This window comes from Astatotilapia calliptera, chromosome 3 (assembly GCF_964374335.1).
Source record: "Astatotilapia calliptera chromosome 3, fAstCal68.1, whole genome shotgun sequence".
Classification (NCBI taxonomy): Eukaryota; Metazoa; Chordata; class Actinopteri; order Cichliformes; family Cichlidae; genus Astatotilapia; species Astatotilapia calliptera.
In genome coordinates, this window is record NC_137424.1 from 59,583,610 (window position 1) to 59,601,659 (window position 18,050).

Sequence of the window (18,050 nt, forward strand, 5' to 3'; positions counted from 1 at the left end):
TCGATAAGAGAATCGATAAAGAATCGAATCGTTAAACAGAATCGAAAATGGAATCGGAATCGTTAAAATCTTATCAATACCCATCCCTACTTACATATGTGTTCACTTGTAGTCTCATACATACTAACATATACATATAAACACATAACGATTCAGAAATGTGGCATACATAGTTACAGAGATTCAAACAAGATCGGGTCTCCTTAACCGGATGTAGTGTTTCCATTTACCCCAAATTTCACTAAATATATCAAACTGGAGTCTTTTAATGAAGGTAATTCTTTCCATTTTAAACATCCCATGTACAGTCTCATGCCAATCACCCAGTGATGGAATTTTCACACTAAGCCATTTCTTGGTAATAATTTTACGGGCAGCCAGACTCAGGATACCATACAACTGCTTAGACATTTTATCTACATTTACTGAGTATAAATATCCAAACAAAAGTTCGTCCCAATTAAAGGGAAGCTGCATACCAAAAATAATCTGCAACTCAGAGTGGATCAATACCCAAAAAATGTTGATCCTTGGGCAAGACCAGAACAGATGAAAATGTTTTACTCCTTGGGCCCCACAATTTCTCCAGCAATTAGAGTGATTAAAATAATGTTTACTTTGTGCAGGGGTAATAAAAAACCTACAGATACTCTTCCAACCGTAACATCTCCATGTATTAGAACTAGAAATTCTCCACTGAAAAGCGCACTGCTCATACCAAATGTTATCTGATATTGCTATATTTGTTTCATTTTCCCATTTTTTTTTGATGTAGGTAGTATTCCACGTGTGATCAGTTTGATATCAATCTTTTGTGATACACCGTCATATTTACATTATTTGTACAGTACAAATGATTTGCTTTGGTACCTGGTCAAACTTCAGTTTTCCTCTGTCTGCCTGGCTCCGTTTCTCCAACAGCGCACTGGCAAGCAGCAGCTGCCCCGCCCCCTCGCTCAGTCACTTCGTGTCTGAGCTCGGATCATACCAATATTAGGGGGGATTTACGCACAGTCGTAAATTCCCACAGTGTGCACTATGTGCTTCGAATATTGTGTGTTGTTTTTGTTTTATACAGTTGTCAGCCAGGCATCTAACTATGAAAAAATTACACTCCAAAAGACCCCGGGCTTCTGAAAAAACAACCCGGGCTTAAGCCCAGTAAGCCACCCCCCTGCTCCGCCACTGGGCTCAATGTTCCCTCTAATTTTTCATGTGTCTTTTTTTTTTCTAAGCTTTATTTTCATTTTTGAATTGGAAACGAACAAAAAAACAAACAGACACACAAACAAGAAAGAAAAACAAAAACAAAAACAAAAAACAAACAAACAGAAAACTCACAACTATGGGACAGAGCAAGTATCATCAAATAACCACAGCATGGCAGGCCATTGTGACCACAGAAGCACTCCCAGGTGCACACTCTTGTATCTATGCCTTTCAAGGATAACTTCAAACATCTGAAAACCAAACACAGAAAATACAGGCATAATAATAATAATAATAATAAAAATAATAATAATAATGACGACAATATTGGTAATTACAGAAATTTAAAACAAACACACAAACAAACAAAGAACAAATAATTCAAAAAAAATAAATAAATTGAGCAAAACAGAAAACACATCATGTGAACCCCTCCCACCATCCCTTTACCCCGTATGGCTCTCAACCTCATCACATTCGTGTATCCAGACAGCCCATATTTACACCTATCTATAGAAACTCTCATACACAGGAATCAACATCCCACAAGATAAAACTACAGCATTCAGGAAATCAAGTCAGAAGGGCCTAACCGGGGATCAACTCAAGGCAGACCCAGGGGGATTGGCGTCATCTCTATGATCTGTTAGGTCCAAAGACGGTAGTACTGACAGGAAGGGGCCCCAAATTTTTTCGAAGGTTCCATATTTCCCTTTTACACTATGCAATATCTTCTCAGGTGTGCAGTAGGACGCTAGCTCATTAATCCAGTGTCTCAGTGTTGGAGAGTTTTCAGATTTCCAATGTAGCAGAATACATTTTTTCACTGCAGTACTCGCAAGTAAAATAAAATATTTCTTGTGATAATTCACATTTATAGAACCTGTGTCACCTAAAATCCATAGTTTTGGGTCCAGTTTGATTTGGATCCCCATTACCCTTGAGATTATTTCAATGGCCCGTCTCCAGAACTCTTCTATCACTGGGCAATTCCACAGCATGTGGAGGAGATCACCATCTGTCACCTTACATCTCAAACATTTGGGGGAGTAATTAATATCAATTTTATGTAACCTATAAGGGGTATAATATATCCTATGAAATATATTAAATTGCATTTGCCTGTGATTTGTAGAAATTAACATGGTCTGTGCCTGTTCCAATAAATGGTGCCATTCTACCTCTTCATAAACATAGCCCAGGTCTGTCTCCCATTTTCTTTTTAAAGACGCTTTATTATAGTCAGGTAACTTTTCATTGATAATAGTGTATATAGAAGATGCTATTCCTTTTATTGCTTGCTGCTACTACTGCACATTCACCCAGTGTATATACTAATATATATACATATATATACATATATATATGTATATATGTATATATATATATATATGTATATACATATATATATACATACACATATACATATATATATATATATATATATGTATATACATATATATATACATACACATATACATATATATATATATATATATGTATATACATATATATATACATACACACATATATATATATATATATATATATATATGTGTATGTATATATATATGTATATACATATATATATATGTATATACATATATATATATATATATGTATATGTATATACATATATATATATATATATATGTATATATATATATATATATATATGTATATATATATATATATATATATATATATATATATATATATATATATATATGTATATATATATATATATATATATATATGTATATATGTATATTGAGAGGAACATTTTTTTTAAGATAAGATTTTTCCATTGTCTGCTACAGATCACAACAATGATGATGATGATGATCACAACTAGGAAAACACAAAAAAACAAAAACAGCAGATCAACTTTCAGTCCAACAGATCCAGGAGGATCAACAACACTCAGTGTGATGTTGCAGACAGATATCCAAGAGTGTGTTTCTTCCTTGAAGACAAGACACTCGTATGTTCCAGTGTCATTAGTCGTCACATTCTTCAGAATCAAAGACACGTCTTCATCCTTCATCTGTTTGTCCTGCAGATCCACCCGGCTCTTAAAAAATGAATGCTGCTCTTGTGGCTGATGGTGCCCTTGGCGGTTCAAGTAGACATATTCTTCCCCCAGGTCAGCTCTCCTCCACGTTACACGTTGTTTTGGGCTCGACATGGCAAAGTGATGTTCTGTCCGGATTTAACTGTCTTTGTCTGGTCTGAAAAAGGAAACCGAGCGTAGAGGTTAAATGGAATAAACTGTTAACTTCTACAGCAATGGTGATGTAGAAGAGACCAGTGGTCTGTATTGGGCCAAAGGAGATAGAGAACTGTTTTGATACCTGATCTTTCAATTAGAAACAACATTCTCAAAGCATCCTCAGTTGAAGTCTGTATAACAGGAGTTTCCCACTAATTAAATTAGCCAATCAAAAAGAAGTACAGTGATATGAACTAACTGTGTTTTCGCACTGACTCAGTGGAGAGAGAGTGTGAACAGTTTCAGCTACAACAGATGTTTGAGGGCAGACTGCTGATTTAGTGATTACATACATGCTGTTATCGATTGGATTATACATTAACATAAAACTGTTGTCAGAACCATACTGAATTTCGCCAGAGAAACACACACAGACACACATATATGAAGAGAGAGAGAGTATGCATAGTATGCAAACGGCTACCAAACAGCCATCATAATTCGTCATACAATGAGAACAGGACAAATCAACAATTGACAATGACTAATTAATATTAAAATCTGTAACATGATGTATTGTTTGGAGTTTAGTCTGTTACTGTTACTATTTTTACCATTTCCTTTTGGAGCAACTGTAACCCACATAATTTCCTTAGGGATTAATAAAGTATTTTGATTCTGATTGTTTCAGGATGACCTGCCATTATCCAATCACACATCTGCTTACCTGTATCTTGTTTCTCCTGCTCTTCTTTTCTCGTTTTTCTAAACTGAGGACCTGATGGCTTTGAACTTTTCTTGTCCATCTTATATTGGTTTTAATTTTGCACTCCAGTATGAACACAAATCCCCCAATTCGAGGATCGCCACAACTTAACCTAATAGACCTACACCTTAGTTCACAGATTTGCTTTCTCTAAGGTTTATTTCTGGGATTTCACACAACCCGGGATTCAAATCATGAATACATAATGGGCTTGGATTTACAACATTATGAATGAAATGTGCTCTATTTGGAAGCAGCCGGCCCCCCTCCCCTTTGTGTGAGACTTTAAATCATCAAACTGTAAATTTTCTTACTCTTCTTATATTTATTGTTTGTTCACTTGCACTGCTGTAACTGGAGCCTCGTCGTCTCGTCTCTCTATATACTGGACTGTAGCGGAGATGACAATAAAGTTTTCGTTAGCAGCAAGCAGGTGCACCGAGGGCTCTCGCGCTCACTTTTCGCGTATAGAATTTAGAAAAAACATCGGTGCAAATTATAAGTCTGTATTATTTCTGGTGTTTTTATGTTTGTTGTTTTGTTTTTATTTTGTTTTATTTTGTGAGTTGGTTATTAGACGCTGCCAGCCAGCCAGAGAATCCCCCGCCGCCCCGCCCTCTCCCCCGCCCTCAAGCAGCAGGCGCACCTCGCAAACGGAGGGCGCCCTTACTCCCAGCAAATGGGCGATAGAAAACCGATCGGTGCCTATGCCATTCCCAATATGCGCTGGCTGATGTCGGGGCAGCATGAGTACGAGCAATATTTCATATATATATATATATATATATATATATATATATAATTTTTTTTTTTTTTTTTTTTTTTTGCCGATGCCCATGATGCCACCCCCCACCACGATGCTTCCCCGGGCAACCGCCCGTGTCGCCCGTATCTAAAACCGCTACTGCTCCTGTGACTTTCTTAAATGTAAGTGAACTGAAAGAGAATGAAAATAAATAAATAAATGAGTGAAAACACCGAAGTATAAAGAATGCATTTAAGAGGCCCAGCAGAACAACCGGCAGACTGCAGAAAGTTCAGTCAAAAGAAATAAAGCTGGTTTCTACTTACTTTCGGAGGCTGAGACAGGTGTGATTAGCAGCAGAAACATGAATGCGGTGCAGATCTTCAGTGTGTATGCAGGAAACCTTAAATTATATGCAACAGAGGCACTCTTTAAATCAATCCAATTGAGTTGTTTTTCGCTAATAACGCCTGTTTTGATCATGTTAACTCTATTCATATTTTCCATAATCAAAAAGACGATATGAGATATGAGATACGAATTAGAATTTGGAGTCCCCTGCTTTGCACACAGAAGAGCCGCCGCTTTGCTGCTGGTCCTTCTTCGAATTTATAGCACACTGCGGACTGATACTGAGACAACGTTTCCGTGAGGCCCCACCCTGACTGCGCGTGGGAACTATTTTCTTAAATGTTTTTTTTTTAAATTCCTAAAATGAACAAAATAAAAAAACAAACTTAAAAACATTTTTAAAACATTAAATTGTAATTTAACTATGACCAATGTTGTTTGGTTCGGCAGAGTATGAGCAAACATTTTGCTGTGGATACCAAATTTGTGTCTGGTGTGTGAAGGTCTTTTCACACCAGCCACGAAACAAATGTTTTGTGTGTTAAAAATAAGTAATAAGTAATTTAATGCATTTTAAAACGGTAAAATGTGTGTTAATCCTAATTATTTATGCCAATCATGTGTGTTAATGTAATTACAAACTAGAAATCTAGATTTTTTAAAGTATTTTATTTACAAAAAAATATTATAAAACACTGAATTTAGGCTTGGGCATTACATTGCAGTACACCTGTGCACTACTCATGATGTCAGATCAGCATCCTGATGTGGCACACCTGTGAGGTGGGATGGTTATATTGTGTATCTGGAATGAATTTTAGGTCTCTACGTCCATCCCATGGGGAATGGGAGCAGTAACAAAGGTGTTGCGTTTATATTTTTGTTGAGTGTATATATATATGTGTGTGTGTATATATATATATATATATGTCATTCTTTTTTGAACAAAACTCAAAACAGACCATAATAATCTTTCAGTCATTTCTACCCTCACTTAATTTCCTTTCACTGCTCAGCTCTCACAAAGTGGCTCAGTTATGCTCCAATCACTCCATATTGTGGCCAATCACATGCGAGGATATAGGATAATATCATTATGTGAAAAACAGAGAGGGTGAGAGACGCGACAGTCAAGTGGAGCATCCGTCTGTCCTTTCAGTAAGTGAGTGAGACAGCGGTGAGGAGGGCTGTGTGAAAGCAAAAACACATAAATATGCCTGACACCCATAAACAAAGCAGCATTTGGCTGCAGTTTAAAGACTTTTTTTTTGTCTCGGTCTTGGTCTCGTCTCAACTTGGTCTTGGTCTTGGTCTTGGTCTCGGATTTCTCAACCTTCCCTCCTTTTTACAATTCTTTAACTTCTTCACTCCTATTTAGTACATGGGGATCTGCCAGGCCTGGGAGCCGTCGTCAGTCCCCTTTGAGGCCTTTCCCAAAGCCCAGCTCAAGTCATGTCCAAGCATTCACCTTTACCTGCTAAAACGCTGCCAAACGTAAAATGAGGATGTGGGCCCAGCTGAACTGCTCTTTTAAATGACACATTCAAATCAACCTGTGTTTCGTTTCTCTTTAGTTCTGATCTCACTGCTGAGCTGCACAACAATCCAAGGTCAGTAACCTTCTTCTGTCACAGTTTAAACCTGACATGAACTACACCTCACTAAGTGCCTCGTCCTTCTTTAAGCTTTGGTGTAGCATGACATGACAATCATGCAGAAACTCATCACTTAAGAATGCTAAATATTTGACCCTCATAAGTATAAAAGAAGTAGAGTCACATCATTTATTTTATGTAAATTAAATTACTAAATAGTAGTGATGGGCAGATGAAGCTTCATGAAGCACTGAAGCTTTTCATCCAATTGGTTCATCCCAGCACAAAGCTTCTTGAAGCTTCATTTGCTCTAGTAGGACACCTACTGGACGTAAAAATATTAGTTGGCATGAATTTGAAGAGTGTGGCCTTTTGCACACAGCCTGTAAATGTCAACAACAAAAGGAGTGTGTAAAACATGTATATTGTAGTGATGGCAGTATACTGTGTATATTTATAGTGGCAGTATGGAAAATGATCATTTGGAAATGCTTAAAATGGAAATGATCATTTACTGTGAGGTGAGGTGTGGTTGGGGTGTGGACAGTAGTTGTGCTTTTGTAACGTTGAGGTATGGACAGCTACAGACTGAGGCCTCAGTCCTGCCTGTTCACATTTTATTCAGTAAAAACTAAATTTTCACTGCTTTTATGACCTTTTTAGTGGGGAGAACATAGCTAGGATTTAATGATTTAACAAATCTTTTGAATCCTTTGTCCTCCACAATGATAAATGGCTGGGAGTCCTCAATCACCATGGTAACCAGGTCTTCATCTATTTGAGATTGTTCTCCTGAGGAAAGACAATAAAAACAAAGCACAAATATAAATATCACTCACGTAACTTATTACAGCTGTATAATGTTGTTATACAATTTAGTAACATTACAGCATGCTATATTATCATGGGATTTGATGGCTCACCTGGTCTTGCTCCACAATCGGTGTTCCCCTTATTCTCATGCAAAGCTCTGTAGTGCCTAAGCATGGATGAGGTGTTGTTGTTATATCCCAGCTCCCTGGCACATAGCTTAATATAAATTGTATTGCACCATCAGTATTATGAAAATACATCTTCTGTAGAAATTTACCTTGTTGGGAGGAATAAGATCAAAATGTTCCCACACAGGGGAGGACATCCTCCTCTTCTTAGCTGGCTCCATTCTCTCCTGACTTTCTCTCCTCACTCTCATAAACCTCCAAACTCTCCATCAAACACCTACATTTTGAATGAAGTCTGAGGGGTTTATATCGCTGTCATAGCTCGCGGCAAAGTTCGAACCACTTCATGAACCAGTCACGTGGTACAGCCGGGCAGCGAGGCTTCGGACGTCATCATTTTCAGCTCCTCCCATAAACGAAGCAAGCCTCGATATGCGCATCGCGGAAACGCCCCCTAAATTACTCGATACAAGCTTCGAAGCCTCGATACAGAACGTCCCATCACTACTAAATATCGTCTTCACAGCTCGTCTGACTGTGAGTCCCAGCAGCTCTCAGTTCTTTGAAGGAGACTTTGTGTCTCTGAGCTGTGAGGAGGACGACAGCTCTGCTGGATGGACTCTGAGGAGAAACACAAACGTAGGAAACATCACTCAGTGTGGAGATGGGTGGGGAAAACCAGTTGGTTCTTCCTGTAACATCACTCTTTTCCCACTGGACAGTGGAGTTTACTGGTGTGAGTCCAGAGAGGGTCCCATCAGTAACATGGTTAACCTGACAGTCACTGGTAAGCTGAGTGTGTGGAGTTAGTGTTGATGAAGCTGTGTGTAAATGGATGAAATGCTGTAGTTTGTCTCTGTGTTGAGGTGGATCAGTGATCCTGCAGAGTCCTGTCCTCCCTGTGATGGAGGGAGATGACGTCACTCTGCCCTGTAAAACAAAGACCACTCCCTCCAACCTCCCAGCTGCTTTCTATAAAGATGGCTCCCTCATCAGTAAGCAGCCTACAGGTCACATGACCATCCAGCATGTTTCCAGGTCTGATGAAGGCCTCTACAAGTGTGACATCAGCGGTCATGGAGAGTCTCCATCCAGCTGGATCACTGTCACAGGTGAGGAGCTTCACACTCATTTCACCTTCTTTTTCATTCATTCATTTCATTTATTTATTCATTTTCAGGCACAACAAATACCTATATTGAACATAAAATACACAAAACAAAAAACAAGAATTGCCTGAAAAAGGAGTGGGACGAAGAAAACTTATTAAATCCCACCCCTATACTCACTCATCAACAAAAAAAAACAATAAACTTCCCACAGCTACGCCCATCATTGCATACAGACCCATCAACAGCTCCGGGCACATACAAGCATCTAAGCGGCAGCTCGCAACCAACAATTAGAGCCTTCATAACTGAATACAGAATATATATATTATAAATTGCATTACCACAGGTAACAGGTAGTAATAACTACAAGTAACAAACACACATACATATACATACATATATATCTACACACACAAGTACATATATGTACATACATACGCACACTTTATTTTTTTTATTTTTTATTTTTTTTTTTTATTTTTTTTTTTTTGTCCATATATTCACTGACCAGAAGTCTCTGCAGGTATTCCTACAACCACAACCTCACCCATCACCTCTTCAAACATGCCCCCAACCATATCTTTGCCCTCTTACTCCACCACGCTGAGACTAGTCTGTCACCTGGTGGTGATCTGTCCATCTGTCATCTCCACTTTCCTCATGGTGTCTTTATATCGACGCAGAGCCAAAGGTAACACTCTGAATAGCCTTGATTCTTTTTTTTTCTTTTTTTTACTAAGCTCAATTACTTTTGCCTCATTTAAATATGTCTGATAACCTCATGTTACAGGAAATGACCCCACCATCTTCTTGGCAACAGAAACTGGTGAGAGAGGTCTATGATGATATTGCCGAGGTGACCACTGAGCATCAGCTCTGCGCTTTTTCTCCATCAGATGGTGGTTATCATAAATGAGTCTTTGTTTGTGTGAACTTCTTAAATAAAGTTTTGTTTGTTCTGTCAGCTCAGAGTTTTTTATTTTTACATGTCAAAATGATAAAAAGAGCTTGTTGACATCCTGATGTTGCTGTGTCACATTTTTATATTATAGGTTTTATGTTAGCACCAGTGAGAGGGAAGGTATGCAGGCTTCATCAACAACAACATAAGTAATTAACATAACATCCATATCTTTAGACTGTGGTAGTAAATCCATGCAGTCTCCCCTCTGCTGCCTTGTATGTTTAGCAGAAATAGAAAACAGTGATGTCACATCATTAGTAACAAATTGATTACCAAAGTCAGACAAACAAATCAAAACAAAAGAATATATAGAATAATATTTGTTTTTTTAAGACACCTCTGAAAAACACATACAGTTGTGCTCGTCACTTAGCTGTTTGGCATCTTGTAAACGAGCTGCTTTGTGGCATTAATGTAGTAAAAGTTTATTCTAGCGGCTCAACCATGCAGCCCTTTTTTTTTTTTTTTTTTTTTGAAGCACCTCTTTTTTGTGCATCTTGAAAACCATATTATATGCTAAACACCTCTGTCTGGTTTCCTTTTCATTTTATTCTGGACCTGTTTGTTACTGTCCCCCCCCCTCCTCCCTCCCCCCAGACCTCATTTGTGAGGACGTAACACAGCCACAGTCAGTTTTTGTCCTCGATGAAGTTATTTGTGGGTTCTTTTCATCCCAAACATTTTTCTGGCAGCCGTGGCTGAAATTTCTTTTTGGCTTACTTACTGAGGCTTGGTTTCTACAGAATTCTTAATTTTCCACTTCATAATTAGAGTTTGGACATTGCTGACTGATGTTTTCACTTGTGGGATATCTTTAAATATCATTTTACTATTTCATAAAGTTAAACTTTCTTCTACAAATTCTCTGATAATTCTTTTGTGGTCTCTTTGTCTCTGATTTCATCAACGTCAGTGCAAAAAAACATGCAGCGGTGTGTCTGAAGACCAGAACCTCACTGACTTTTGATAACACACACAAACAAGCAAACAAATGGCAGGTAAGGATGGTTACCAAAATAGTCATTTAGACCTGTGTGTGTCAACTTGTTTGTTATCATGCCAAAATTTCCAAGGTATGTAAACTTTTGATTGGGGTCATTTGGGTTTTTTCTGATGTCATTATGATTTAAAAAGGTTAAACATAAGCACATGTGAAATAAAAGATTTTGTATTTTCCCTCATAATTCACAAAGTCACAAATTCTGCCAGGTTATGTAAATTTAAGTACAGCTGTACCTCCGCTGTCTGCACAGTCCCATGGCAGTAGGTTTGAGCGTTCATATCAATAGTGATGGGGTTTCCGTCTCTTTTTAGAGAACCGGCTCTTCAGGTTGTTTTGTTGCTTTAATTAATTTATTATTAACAATAATATAAAATTATGCACAAAAGGAATTACTAATGTAAAAAAAGTGGTTTTATTTATATACGTCTAGATATAAATATATGCGGTGGCCCCTAGAGACAAAGCATGTACAAACTCCAAAACACATTTCTAGCATGAACTGAACTTCCAAAACGGAGCTACCTAGATCACTTAAATTACATGATTGAAAGCATGTGTGTATTGTTTGTGTATTTATACACAAGCACTCATATATATTCAAATAATTAAAAAAAATGTTCATTTACCTGTTACTACCACTGTAGTAACAGGTGTCAGGGAAGAAGTAACATACACAAGCCCCCAACACAAAACTGAGTAAAGAAAAAGGTTTTAATTTCAAGCTTTGAACAGAAAACCGACAGGGCTGTTCAACAGACCACTGGGCAAACCATTATTACATAAAAAAAAAAACAGTCAAGAGTAAAAGCTAAAGGTTAACTAAGGCAAGCTGGCAGCACACAAAATAAAAGCTAAGGGTTAACTAAGGCAAGCCAGCATCACAAAACTCTAATGAAACTAAGTTCAGCTGGTGTAGCAAACAAAGAGCAACACAGCAAACAGTTTCAATTCAATTCAGTTTTTGGTAACTAGTCATTATCAAGAAACCTGATTGATAACAATCTGAATCAAGAAGAAAGATGATGCAAGTGACTTCAAGTGACTTCTTGCTTCCTCCACTTCCGTACCATTGATTCATTCATGTTGAATTCTCTCACAGCTGCTTTATTCCCATGTTGTTGCAGTATATTAATGACTAACCTGGTATTGTGGATGGATTATCTCAGTTGTTCTCCTGACTGAAGGTCAATTTACAGCATCCTGCCATGCGATTGCATTTGTCTCTAACCACCAAAGTCATACTAAAACATTTTTTGATAGGGTTTGAGCACCGTGTACCACGTAAAATCGGTTTGAGGTCAGTAAGCGCAACCAGGATTATAAGTGCAGAGAATATAGTAATCATACAAAAGTATACCTAAAGAAATACTAACAGAACTTACTCTCCAAAATCATATAGATGATACAGGATCATAATTATTGATTTATGTAGGTTTTATTTTAATGTTGCAGCTTTAGATGGTTGGAACAACTTATATACTGCTGAGTCACTTTATCTATAATAATGTAGCATTACATAGTAATTAAATAAATGTCAGGGAGTACAATGTTTGAATTCAAAATACAGTAGAGCAGAAATAGAAAACTACCAAAAAAAAAAAAAATACATCAATACGGTTCAAACATACAGTATGAATTATACTCTATAAGTACTCAAGTACATGTACTACTTTTCTTTGTGTCACTGGTGGTATTAACAGATTTACAGCACTCTGTGTAAGATATAGAAGAATAAGCTGTTTCCTACTTTCTCCACTCATCAGTCTGTAACTGTAACTGTCATGGCTCGGCTGTGTGGCAGGCAGGATGAGGACCCAATCGCAAAAACTCACAGACTCAGGGGATGAACTCAAAAGGCAGCTTTATTGCTGACAAAAGATAGTAGGAGATACAAAACTAAACTGGGAAAAACTAACATAAAGCTCACCAGGAAACACAGGGGGAATCACACACAGCATGAGGGAGAACGCGACACAGAACTGAGGGAGACGCAGACATAAATACACAGAGGGTTAACGAGGGAAGTGGGAGCACACGGGGAACACAGGTGACACTGATAATAATCACGAGACATGGCAGGAGTGAACACAACACTGATGGGAGACGGGCGAGGTGAAACAGGAAGTACAGAGGTTCAGACAGGAGGAGAGAGAGCACAAGTAGAACACCAACATAACGGGCAGGGGAGAACCGGAATAAACACGAAAGGGGACGAGGGCTCATGAATACACAGAGGGGCACACAGGGGGTGAGAGTCACAAAGGGAAAGCACTCAGGGAACAACACAACAGGGCAACTCAGGAAACATGGCCTAAACAGGGAACTGAATACAAAGACACATGAGAACTAAGAATACTGGGCCAACATGGCCCAGGATCATGACAGTAACTCAACCAAACCCATAACGTCTGTGTTCTCCACAGTCTGGTGGTTTTCTGTTTTCTCTGCTGTTTTGTTGAATGTCAAACTCAAACTAACCTCAGTGGCATTTCAATTGAGTTGTGATGTCACTGCTGAGCAGTTCAACAAATCAGGGTCAGTCAATTTAAACCTGACATGAGTTCAGACATTTGATGCTTTTTAGGCTTTGCTGTAGCATGACATGACAATTATTACAGTAATTGATCACTGAAGCCTAACGATGTGTCGTGTGTGTCGAAACTCCGAAGCGTGTGTCGGGTAATCTCAGTTGTTTTTGTGAAGCACATATCGAGGCACGCTTTGATTACGTATATGCAGTGACGCTCGAGGCCTCGCGGGCAGTCCGTACCACGTGACTGATTCAGGAGCTGGTTTGCTGGTGTGTGCCAGATTCGAAATAAAATGGGCAGAAAAACACAGCTGATTCCCCCATCACATTGTGTTGTTGAATTTGATTACGTACGTGCTACATAGTTGAGCTTCTTCTTCAATGTAACCAGCAAGGAAGAGATTTTTTTTATATCTCATCTCACCTAATAAAGTATACACAGAGTAATAAATATCACAAATGATAAGAACCATAATATAAATAAACAACGCCACAGATCCTATAATCTGATTTCTGTCTTTTAGTTTATTAAAAACTGAAGCACCACACACTAGTTTGTGTCATTATCCAGATGTACATAAGCATGCCAAAACGTTGTCCTGATAGTTTCCACTTTCTTTTGTATCAGACATCTGATGGTGTTGACAAAATACCATACTTTCTCTCATAACACATGTTTTTCTGACAGAAGCCATCTTGTTTTTCATCATTTGCTTATGGCCTCAACAATCTACCTAAATGAGGCTGTTTTTACAAGAAAAAATAATCAAATCTTGGATTACATCGACTTGACGCACGATTTTAATCACTTAAAAAATATGTCAGAATAAATTTTCAATTGCATATTTTGATATTATATAAGGTATTGACTTAAATATTGACTACATTACTTTTAATTTTTTTTCTGTATTTTAATATTATCACACCTGCTTCTGGACAATGGATTTTTAAGGTACTGGTAATGTATTGTACCATTTAAAATAAATATATATTTATAAAAAATGCAAAATCGTAGTTTTGTTGTATAAACATTGCCTTGGTTTGTCTTTTAGGCAGTTGGGTTAACACTTGTATGCATATTTTTAACCACAAAATATGGTTTTATCTGCTGGACATGTTCTTCCCTTATCTCAAGAATCACTGGTTTATTAAAAAGTGAAGCGCCACACAGTTTGTGTGATTATCCAGATGTACATAAGCATGATTACACAGTTACACAATCATACCAAAGCTCTGTCCTGATAGTTTCCACTTTCTCTTTTGTATCAGACATGCTGAGACAATATTCGTAATAAATAACCATGAAAACATTTTATTTATTCAGTTTAGAGGTTTACACATCCCATCATTACAATCAAAGAGCCTGTTTCACTTGAATCGTCCACTTGATGGCGCAGTAGAGCAAATGAATCATCACAATGCTTTGAACCATGAGTCGACCAGTTGGATGGAAACCTTCAGTTCCTCACAAGGCTTCATCTTACCATCACTAGGAGTCATCATCTAATGATGCCTTCCCTACTTCAGTAGAATGCCAGGACCTAGAAAGGAAGAGGGGAGAGTTTAGTGCAGGACGAGCAAGCTAGGTAAGGAAGCAGTGTGTACAACAGTGTTTACGGCAGCTTGAAATAAGCTGCATTAATAAGGCCACAAGCATCACAGCTAAACCACTGTGTGTGTGTTGTGCCACAGATGTGTTACAGGTACCCCTGTAACACATCTCTTGCTAAACAGTTTTTGGACTAGCTTGTGCACTGCAGGCAGAGCTTTGTTAGACTGCTAACTGACATTGACATATTAACAGTTTTCTTTATATTGACGCAGAGCCAAAGGTAACACTATGAGTATCTTACATTATTATTATTTTGTCAACAGAGAGATTGTCTGAGGACTATGATGACATTACGCAGGTAACCAATGAACATCAGTTCTGAGCCTGTGCTCCATCAGTTAGAAGGTGGCTCTCAGATCACTGTAATTGAATTACGTGTGCCACTATAATATATATAAATATATATACTATAATACCTGGTTGTTTGTGTAAACTTCGTACATAAATTTTATTTGTTCTGTCAGCTCACATTCTCTACATGTCAGTCTGAGGGAAAGCACTGATCCTGATGTTGGTGTGTCAAATTTGTATTTCACCAGTTGACATCACATGCGTACCTTTAGAATGTGGTAGTAAACCCATACAAGGTCCTCTCTGCTGCCTCGAACTCGAATCAGAGTTTGATCGATGTCAAGTGATCCATCAATATCAATCACAAGATTTGATATATCAAAAATCCTTGTACATCGAATCAGAGTGTAATCGATGTCAAGTGATCTATTGATATCAAATCACAAGATTTGATATATCAAAGATCCTTGTACATCGAATCAGAGTTTGATCGATGACAAGTGATCTCCATCCATCCATTCACTTCTGCTTTTCAGGGTCGCGGGGGGCGCTGGAGCCTATCCCAGCTGTCATAGGGCGAGAGGCGGGGTACACCCTGGACAGGTCGCCAGTCTGTCGCAGGGCTAAAACACAGGGACAGACAACCATTCACACTCACATTCACACCTAGTGGCAATTTGGATTATCCAATTAACCTATCCCCACAAGCTGCATGTCTTTGGACGGTGGGAGGAAGCCGGAGTACCCGGAGGGAACACGCAAACTCCACACAGAAAGACCCCGGTCTGATGGTGGAATTGAGCTCAGGACTTTCTTGCTGTGCGGCAACAGTGCTAACCACCATGCCACCGTGCTGCCCTATTGATGTCAAATCACAAGATTTGATATATCAAAGATCCTTGTACATCGAATCAGTTTGATTGATGTTTGATGTTTTAGAGATACTTTTGATTTTACATAACACTATTGAAAAATTCTAGTAATATCAATTTGATATAGATATTGTTATGTTATTATATGCTGTATGTGTTTTTACTTTTGTTGTCATGTTGCTAGGAAATGTGATTTGAATCTTAATGAGATTTTTATATGGATAAATAAAGGTCTAATAATATAGCAAAGATTAATTATAAATTAACCTGAGTAGCGAAAGACCGCGGTAGGTTTGAAAATGATTTGTCGGGAGTCCGGTGTTCTCACCGGCTCTGGTGAGCCTTGAACCCCGCTTAGCTATCGAGCTGGTGGGTAACAGAAGACGTCGGAGCGCTTTTGAAAATATGTGGTGCCTTGATAAATTGAGCAGATATTTTAGGTTTACACAGCTACATTCTCGCCTGAAAATGTGTTAAATGTTTATTTTGTGACCCAGAAAGAATAATAAGAGTAATATTAAAACTAACTGCCGCCATTGTTGTAAACTGAGCAGGGCCGCACTATGAACTCTGGGACACAGTTTCCTCTTCTTCGGGGTTTAACGGCAGCTGGCATCCTTGTACATGCAGTGCTGCCATCTTCTGTTTCAGTCCGTTATTACCCTCTTAAATCCTACTACTTATTCCTGCGTCTTTTGGGATCTTACGAAGCTTCAAACGACGCGTCGACTATTTAATTAGTTGTTGATGATTTTGATAGTCGACGTAATCGTGGCAGCCCTAATATCAATGCAGAGATTGTTCAGTAAACTTCATTTCCTACTTCATCAGTCAGAGGAGTAGGAAGTGGGGGATTATTTTTGTTCTTTTTTTTACAGATCAAAATAACAGCCACAAGAGCTGGTACAAGAAACAAAAGAAAATATATCACTTTATATCTAATGACTCCATCCTCTGTGTGTCCTCCTGTCTGACCTGCAGGTGAGAAACAGGTGTGAGGTGTCAGCTGTCAGGTAGGTGATGAGTGAAGAACAGAACAGAATCCATTTCCTCTTCAAACTGCTGTCAGACATTATCTACTGCACTCTGATCACATCACTCAGACCAGCTGCTTTCTACAAAGTCTCATCAACAACATCTTTAGAAACAAACATCAAGTCTAATGAGCGTCTGAACTTCTTTAAGTTTCTTGAAGACATTTCACCTCTCAACCGAGAAGAGTGTCCCCCCAAAAGGGACATGGACCCCCTAATGATCCTCTACCGAATCACAATAGCCAAGGTGTAAAAACAGGTGTAGGTCACAATCAGCCAAGGTTTCAGGTGAGTTCATTGTGAAATCTAGCCCCATAAGACCCTAGTCCTATTATGAGAGGTCAAAAGGCCCAGGATGTGCGTAGGTGTTAAGGTGTCTGGGAAAGGATCTCAAAACTGAATTATAGATGGCAAACAGTTGGTGACAGACAGTTTTTCACTATGGCTGAATGTTAAATTACTGTTTGAAGAGTTGAGTGAGAGATCTGATTTTTGTAGTTTTGTCCATTTTGGAAGTTTTTTGTTACTTTTCTAAGTGAATGCCAAAACGGCCTTCTTTTGGGACTTCTGAATTGATTTGAATTCCTTTTAGATTATTGAACGTGTTGCACAACACATATAATTAAATGTGTGTTGGAAATATTTGATTAACTTTGGATAATGTTTATTACTCTTATTGCTAAATTACTTTACTTTGATCGGACCCATGCAAATGGTTTTCTATAACATTATTTTTGAATGAAATTCATTATAAGAATCAAATGTTATGACTTTGGTTATTGGTTTATTGGCTGTTATATAAAATATGACATT

The 18,050-nt window shown here is 38.1% G+C and overlaps 2 long non-coding RNA genes across 2 annotated transcripts; one reads left to right on the forward strand and one right to left on the reverse strand.

Annotated features, from left to right (window-relative positions):
• Positions 1-7,386: 7,386 nt before the first annotated feature.
• On the forward strand, positions 7,387-11,253 carry LOC145421887 (uncharacterized). The gene is made up of 3 exons (XR_013903264.1): positions 7,387-8,606; positions 8,686-8,931; positions 9,455-11,253. It is a non-coding gene; the product is annotated as an uncharacterized LOC145421887 (long non-coding RNA).
• A 2,680-nt stretch (positions 11,254-13,933) lies between these two features.
• Positions 13,934-17,788, reverse strand: LOC145421888 (uncharacterized). The gene is made up of 2 exons (XR_013903265.1): positions 17,179-17,788; positions 13,934-14,969 (listed from the first exon to the last, which is right to left on the reverse strand). It is a non-coding gene; the product is annotated as an uncharacterized LOC145421888 (long non-coding RNA).
• Positions 17,789-18,050: the final 262 nt, after the last annotated feature.